An 8,228-nucleotide genomic window follows, 5' to 3' on the forward strand; every position below is an offset into this window, starting at 1 on the left:
ACTACCAGACAGTCCTCGTAATCCTAATGTGTGTGTTTGTGTCGGTTTGTGTGTGTGTATGAAAACCAGAAAAAAGACCCTTGATTGCAAGCATCAACCAGAGGGGCTTAGGTCCCTGTTGGCATGGCAACATGCAGAATGGATGGCAGTATGCGTGTGTGTTTGTGTGCGTGCATGCAAGAGCGGGGGTGGGTTGAGCAGGTGGACTGTGGACGAGGAAGGAAGTCAGTGCTTATCCAGTGCACTTAGCTTTATTGGTTGATTGGCCAGTTAATTAGTAGGTAATTAATGAGAAGGAGCCAGCTGTAATCTGCTGAGAGTAAAACAAGGGGTAGATGAGGTAAACTGCATGTCTGTGTGTGTCCCATGGACACATTTGCATATCCGCTTGCAGGGGGTGCATGCAGTCACCTGCGTGAGAGTTCATAAATAAATATGAAAATGATGGACTGAGTATGAGCGTCACTCTGTCGCTTACTCTCGAGGGATTCAATCGTCTTTTCAGCAGTTCAGCCTGAAATGCATGAAGTCTCTGTCACATTTATTTCAGTGTTAAACACACACTCACAACCAAAACACTGGAAGGTGTGTGAGAGCCCACTGTGGCCCCTGATGTAAAGAGTAATGTTGTAGACTATATATATGTATATATATATATATAAAGACAAAGACATGCGGTTTCAATAATACATAATACATCTCCGTTTTGAGATGTTGTGAGAATACAACAATAATTTAGTGTTAGTGCCACCTGTGTTACAGTAAAACTATGATCCCACAATAAAAACCCTACAAAACCAGCTGATACTAGCCATGGGGGTATCATCGTCTTAACCACCACCAGCCAACATGGTCTCCACAGCGAAATGACGACTTCTTCGTGGTTTCAAATCAAAGAGCAGCACTCCCCGGAGCCCGCCGACATACTTACTGATGCAGAGCTGCGTAAAGGCAGCCACAGAGAACAAGCAGAGTCCGGAAGATGGTCAGTGTCACAGTGTCAGAGTTCAAATTAAAAGACTTGAAGTTTTGCAGGACTAACTTCTTGTACACCCCCCTTCTGTGTGGGTTTACTGCATTTACACTTTTTAAATTTATTTTAATTGTAATTTAATGTAAATGAGTTTATTACTACTACTGCAACTACTACTACTACTACTACTGCTACTACTACTAATAATAATGTGATCCCCATGGGGAAAATACATTTCTCTCTGCATTTGACCCATTCACTCAGTAAAGCAATGGGCAGCACTAAGCAGGCACACCGGGGAGCAGTGTGTAGGGACGGTACCTTGCTCAGGGGTACCTCGTAGCCGTTCAGTGGATTCGAACCTTCCGATCGTGGGGCCACCACTCTACCTACTGAGCTATCCCTGTCCCCTTTTGCCTAGTGCTTCGCCTGAGCCTCTCGGTTCTTCACAAAGAACACTGCAGCATTTTCCAACAGCGACATATACAAATGAAAAATGTCTCTATGAGTGCTATGGATGGTAACTTAAGACAGCGAGGTACAGACCGGGGTACAGACTCCAAACATCTGCAAACGCTGTTTGTGGTGAAATTATGATTCTAATGCTTCCAGTTAAGCCGATAAACAGAAGTAATAAAAGCCAGCAGTCCATGCCAAGACGACCAAATTCACTGTGATTAAAAACAGTTACAAGCGGAAATCATCTTTTCTGAATGAGCATGTTTACTGACCCTGTCGGTTTGCGCTTTTAATGAACGAGTAGGCATTTGGGGATAAAAGGAGAGCAGGCGAAGACAACGGCATGAGAAAGGCTCTCAGGTTAAGAGATAGCCAGCTTTAACGTAATACACACAACTGTTTCACACAGTGGGAAAGTCATTTGGCGTATCTGTTTTGTTTACTGTTGTATATCATTGGCGTTTGAAAAAGAGACTGAGTATTCCAAAGCAGCAATGAGTTGGCGAGTTTGGCAGTTGTTGTCATTTTGTTGCCAAGACCGCTCTCCATGTAAACAGCCTGCTTTCTTTCTCTTTGAGATTTTTCACCCTCCAGAATCTGTGCTGCTCATTAAAATAACAGAAAAAAAAAATATTTAGTGAGCTGTGCCCTCTCTTGCCAAAGAAAAAGAGCTTTTGGTCCCCGGCTATTATTTTCTCATATTAGTAAATAGCGAGTATCCTTGCTGCTGAGGCCACACCGCTCTTACCTTTCCGTTTTTGTGGGAAATCTTTCAGTTTGCTGTGAGCGTGGAAAGTTGAAGAAAGAACTTTGTTTGTAGTTACCCTGCTCCCATCTTTCCCTCCACACTGGTGCCACATTGGAGGTATGGAGAACAGAGCCCACCAGATATTGTGTCATATTGGTTTAACTGGAGAGGAAGTGGATAAGCCACACAATAATAGGAAATGCCATAACAATTGCCAACCGCTGCAGGACATCGGCGACATCCTCCAGCAGATCATCACAGATGAGATGATGAGGCCCAGGCCAGGTAATAACAGAGGTACAACGTGAGAATTAGATTTGAGACACTGGATTGGAGGGATTCGGTATCCCTCCGAGTTGAATGGTGGTTCCACTTCTCACTCATCACACACTGAAACTACCAATCCCCAATACTGCTGAATCCTTTTGCACCTCAGAATATCTCCATCTTTATCCCATAGCCCAGACCAACAGGATCCATCATCTCACTATAAATACAAAGCTGAGTTTGTAAGTCACCTGTGATTCATTGACCAACATGGCAGTAATGCTAAATAATGACTAAATAAACCAGAGAAAAAATGAGAAAGGATTTGATCTGAGTAAGGAGTTCTTGATCTGAATTTTTTTATTTATTATATGAGTGTATTCACAGTGTATCTGCTGTAATTTACTTATAAGACTGCCGGAACCCCTTCAACACACAGTGCCATTCATGAATCTTTAGAATACTGGACTTCGGCAGCAATCCATTCGTTCTTCCACCATCTGAAACAAGACATTTTAGCTCCTCTCCTTTTATTGGCTTCCAAAGACTTAGCATTTTCTAGCAAAAAAATAAATGGTAAATGGTAAATGGCCTGCATTTGTATAGCGCTTTTCTAGTCCATAGGACCCCAAAGCGCTTTACACTACATTCAGTCATTCACCCATTCACACACACATTCACACACTGGCGATGGCAAGCTACGTTGTAGCCACAGCTGCCCTGGGGCGCACTGACAGAGGCGAGGCTGCCGAAATAAAAACCAGAAATACTCTGGTTTTGTCTTCTGGGTGCTTGATTTACTGTAAATTTACTGAAAAATGATCAGTATTGTTACTGTTTCTGTCACACGGCTGCAATTAGTCATAGCAAAAACTTTGCATCGGGCAGGTGACCGTGCAAAGTATGTCTGCGTTCTCACCTCTGATGGTTTATCAACAGAAGACTCCAGGGTCAAAGTTCATTTGTGGAAAATTGCTCTATCTGTTAGATAAGAGCATTTTTTTATGACTAATAATAACAAAGAATTGTTTTTTAATGCAGACTCTTTTGTCTTTCTGCTACATTCTATGATTTTCCATGAAAGGAAACATGCTTTAAACTGCCACAGAATGAAGCCTGCCCTCTTCAGCGTCCTGTGAGACCAAAGAAAATACAGGTAAGATGCATATGTAGCTTTCTTTCTATATTTATCAACCAGTAAAGACACATTGCATGCTAATACAAGACTTCTGCTCTCATCAAATTCATTATTGTGGTTAATTTTAGGCTTAAAGTTGACTTTTTATTACATTTGAATGACTCTTAGTCAGTCAGTGTGTAAGGATAAGGGATTTAAACAAGACTGCAAATAAACTGTATCCCTTTTGAAGATTTAATTTGCTATTCATATCTTAGGTAGTGACTCACATGACATGACAGATGACATGTCTGTGGCAGAGAGCGAGAGAGATTGGAGACACATAAGCAGGATGTACACTAGTTCGTCTACATTTTCTCCCGTCCTCATGAAACTTGTCATTAATGCATCTCTCTTTCTCCCTCTCCTGCTCTTGTGCTCAGTGTGTCATACTCTATCCCCAACAGTTTGCCATGGTATTTTTCCAAAACTCATTCTCTGCTGGCTTTGTTGATGATTTTTGATGATGCTCTCCTCCAAATGCTCAGATGGTGAAAAGGCTAGAAGTGCTACTGCAGGAGGAGCGTCATAACAACAGACGCTTTTAACTGAGAAATACATGGGAGCAACAGGATCATCAAATCTGTTATTATTGACATAAGGAATCTGCGCCAGGGGTTGAGATGATGCAATGTTTAAATAGGTCTAATTGTTTATATGGAAAAAGAAAGACTGACTCAGTGACTTTAGACTCACAATAATACTCCTGCTTTTCTTATCCTGCATTTATTCCAAACTCATTTTGAATTTGCAGTAAGTGAACAAATCTATATTTAACTAGGCAGGAAAGATTCGTAATTTAATATCAGTCGGCAACTTTTTCCTTATTGAAAAAAAACACCCCCAAAAAGTACAAACTGCACCGTACTCCTTGGTATTACCTCAGTTAGCTTGGAAACAGGAAGCTTAAGGGTGGCAGCAAGAAGGATTCAGAGTTTCCAAGTTAAGTAGTTGTCTCACCTGCTTATTTTCAAACTAAGAGAGCCCAGATTCACAAAATCGGACATGAGGGGAAAATGAGGGCTGGAAAAGATGACATAAAGAAAGGCGCGTGCGCGTGTGTGTAACAAAAATAGTTTGGTAGAATTTGGAAACCAGCATAGAAGTGATCATATGCTTTCCAATCAGCTCATCTTAAGATAAGAAAATACTTTATTTATGTTGACATAGCAAGGTAATTAATTAAGAAAATGTCTTTTATTTTCTCAAAAACACAGGATACTTCTTTTTACTATAGTTTTCCTGAGAGGTGCTAAGCTCACAACCTTCTGTATGACCAAGTCAGTATAAACTGCACTAAGTTGTTTGAGATTTTGGAAAATACTGGCTTTTTGTTAAATACAAATAACGATGCACTCTTATGCCTCACCAGTAAATTTTAGGGATACACCTTTCAATGTGGTAAAACAATACTAACAATAATGACGTTTAAGTGTTGCGATGAATAACTGTCCTTTTGGACCTTGTTAATCAAATGAACCAGCATGAATTCTTCTGTTAATCTTCTGTTATTTATCTGTTATTTTATGCTCTTTTTTACAGAGGTAGTTTAAATGAATGTGAACAACACAAACTGAAAGTGAGACTTATAAAATATGAGAGGAAAATAGCGGGGCTGAGTTCAGAACTAGCAGCAGGATTGTTGGAACAAAAAAGATCTTTTGGGGGCCGTCAAAAAAAAGTGCACTTTGAAATGTGCTGTTAAATATTCATACTCCAGCTAGGATGCTTGCCTGTATGCAGCTGTGGCTGTTAATGATATCCAACCAATTATATTGTATGAATTCTTAATCTTATTTCTTTGGATCATATTATTAATATGTGCCAGAATCCACAACTACACACAGCAAATTATGTAAAGTATCATCAGGGAGCATCACAGAGGGCGATAAATGAGCAGTGCAGGCACAGAGAAAAACTGGGGGTTTGGGATACTCTGATCTTTACTGTTTGTGATCTACTGGCTTTGGAGAAGCTCACACACACACATACATGGAAACACTTCGGGTGGGCTACATTAGAAATGTGTTAAATATCGCGTTTCTGGATTACATGTGATGTAGTTGTCAGTGTGGCACATCGGTCTGCTAATTTCTATCTACTTATACTTTAATTATGCAATACTGAACATCTTAAAAATACTGTTGTATGAGACCAGTGTAGTACTAGTGCTCTACAGTAATACGGTTCACTGGTGTGCCTTATAAAGTGATCACAGCGTTGGTGTACTGCGGTGCGTTTCTCTAATTCCTGCAGAGGTTAAGCTGGATGTGAAGATACGAAGGCTGTCATAGCACTTGTTAGACACTATGAATGGGAGATGCTACCTGAAACTGCCTTGTAATTGCTGTCTGATTTGCATAACTGTGCACATTAACAACCTCTCAAATGAGCTTTAATTTTTTTCACTGAGTGTTTTGATGCTCCTTAAGAGTTGGTGTTAATTAATTAACAGCATGTGGGTGAAGATGAGTGTGTGTGTGTGTCTCTTGCATTTTCTTTTCCTTGGACTTGATAAGGAAAGATGCCATTGCTACCATAGCAACAGACACTAAGGTCTTTACCTTACAATACTAAGTGCCTTGAGGCAACTATTGTTGTGATTTGGCACTATATAAATCAAACTGAATTGAAACTATGCTTGCTCATAGGCGATTGATCGTTGGGGTCATCAGTTTAAAACTGTAGGGTCTTTGTACAAAGTAAAGACTGCTGAGAACTGGTGTTGCATTAATGGAATTAAATTGAACCATTAAAGTGTTCTGCTGATGCAGCGTTGCTGGTTTGTGCTGGTTAAATTTTTTTTCTGCAACATTTAAATGCATTGCTTCACTATCATTACCACCTTAAAGCCATGCGGCTTAGAGGAGACTGACTAGTCAAATCAGAATATTAAGATTAATCTTAAAAAGTTTGAATGTCTTTGGGGTTGATTGTACTGTTCATGCTGTTTTCTAAATCTACACAGCGGAGGTTGAAATTCTGATGGCAGTATCACACAAGCAGGATAGGGAGTGATTCTCCCATTTTTTTTTTGTCAGCTCCTTTTGAGCTTTTGTATCTACCTTCTATTTGCCACTGATTAAAAGATGCTCCACATTTTGAACATATTAAGATCTTATCAGTTCAAGTAGTTTTTAAATTCAGTACAAACTATTCAAAAATGTGTCAGAAAATGAAAAAATGAAGTTTATGTGAAGAGTGGAGATGCTTGACATGCTGCATGTCTTGAACTTGATTGATTTATTTCGAATCTATTGTGGCCATCGCAGTTTATATTCTGCTCTATAGCCCTGAGTATCCAAGGTGTCCAACAAGAAGACCCTCCAAATGCTCAGATAATGTGACTGGACAATATGCTGTTAGCAGAGGGGGTTGCTGGTCCAGAGAAGGGTGGAGCCTCTGCAGCAGTGGTGGCCGCAGCAGCCGGAGGAACGCCTGATGATGGGAGCTTAGAACATGTGGACTACAAAGAGAAACTCTCTCAAATTCGAGAGATTTATCATGCGGAACTGGAAAAATATGAACAGGTGTGTTGTTAAGAGACTTTAGGGTGAACAGACAAGGGTGTCGACTACATCACTGAGGTGTGTTAGAATTCTTGTCTTTGGCCCTCTTGGTCACATTCACGCCTGAACTCTTTGCCTTCATCCCAATCAGGCTTGCAATGAATTCACCAGCCATGTGATCAACTTGCTGAGGGAGCAGTCCCGCACGCGAGATTGAGCGAATGGTTTCAATCATCCACCGTAAGTTCAGGGCTATCCAGACGCAGTTAAAGCAGAGCACGTGTGAAGCTGTCATGATCCTACGTTCCAGGTTCCTGGATGCAAGGTTGGTTTTCATATTTATTTCCTTGCCTCATCTTTAAGTTTAGTCTTCAAGTGTCTGCCGGCATTTTTTAAATTAAATAGTGTTTTATATATGTATTGCCATCAGATGGAAACGCAGGAATTTCAGCAAACAGGCAACAGAGATTTTGAATGAATGTTTTTATTCCCATCTGGCCAACCCTTACCCTAATGAGGAAGTCAAGGAGGAGCTGGCCAAGAAGTGCAGCATCACTGTTGCTCAGGTTAAAAAAGACCAGATATAGCACTTGGTTTAATCTAAAGAAGCCAGCTGACTTGCTCCCTTTTCTTATCTTAATTCTTTCAGATAGCCAACTGGCTTGGAAACAAGAGGATTCGGTATAAGAAGAATATTGCAAAGTTCCAGGAGGACGCTAGCCTTTATGCTATGAAGACAGCGACAAGTGTGTCTTCGCTTTCCAGCCAAGCCAACTCTCCAGCTACACCAAACTCAGGTATACACCCTCAAGCTTGCCTTTCTCTAAATGAAAATGTGGAAACCCTCAGAAGATGGCCAGATGAGAAAAATAAAAATATTTATCACACTTTCAAAGAAGAGCCACCAGGTGTCTGTTTTTGTTTTATTTTTTGATTATGGAAATGTGTGTGCAAATCTTTTCTTCATGCATGTGTGGAAAACGTTTTCTTCAAGTGTCCCCCGATGTGCCAACAGGAGGATACCCAGCAATATGTACCCCACCTGATGGGAGGCTTTGAGGAGTCACTGGAGGTGCTGTTCTTCATCCTCTCTGT

The 8,228-nt window shown here is 40.7% G+C and overlaps 1 pseudogene across 1 annotated transcript; it reads left to right on the plus strand.

Annotated features, from left to right (window-relative positions):
* Positions 1-3,553: 3,553 nt before the first annotated feature.
* On the plus strand, positions 3,554-8,228 carry LOC101465499 (pre-B-cell leukemia transcription factor 1-like; annotated as a pseudogene). Its single transcript, XR_013099003.1, has 6 exons — positions 3,554-3,603; positions 6,916-7,154; positions 7,285-7,458; positions 7,564-7,699; positions 7,783-7,930; positions 8,149-8,228. The product of XR_013099003.1 is annotated as a pre-B-cell leukemia transcription factor 1-like (transcript).

The sequence above is a fragment of the Maylandia zebra genome, linkage group LG6, assembly GCF_041146795.1.
Source record: "Maylandia zebra isolate NMK-2024a linkage group LG6, Mzebra_GT3a, whole genome shotgun sequence".
In the NCBI taxonomy this organism is placed as follows: Eukaryota; Metazoa; Chordata; class Actinopteri; order Cichliformes; family Cichlidae; genus Maylandia; species Maylandia zebra.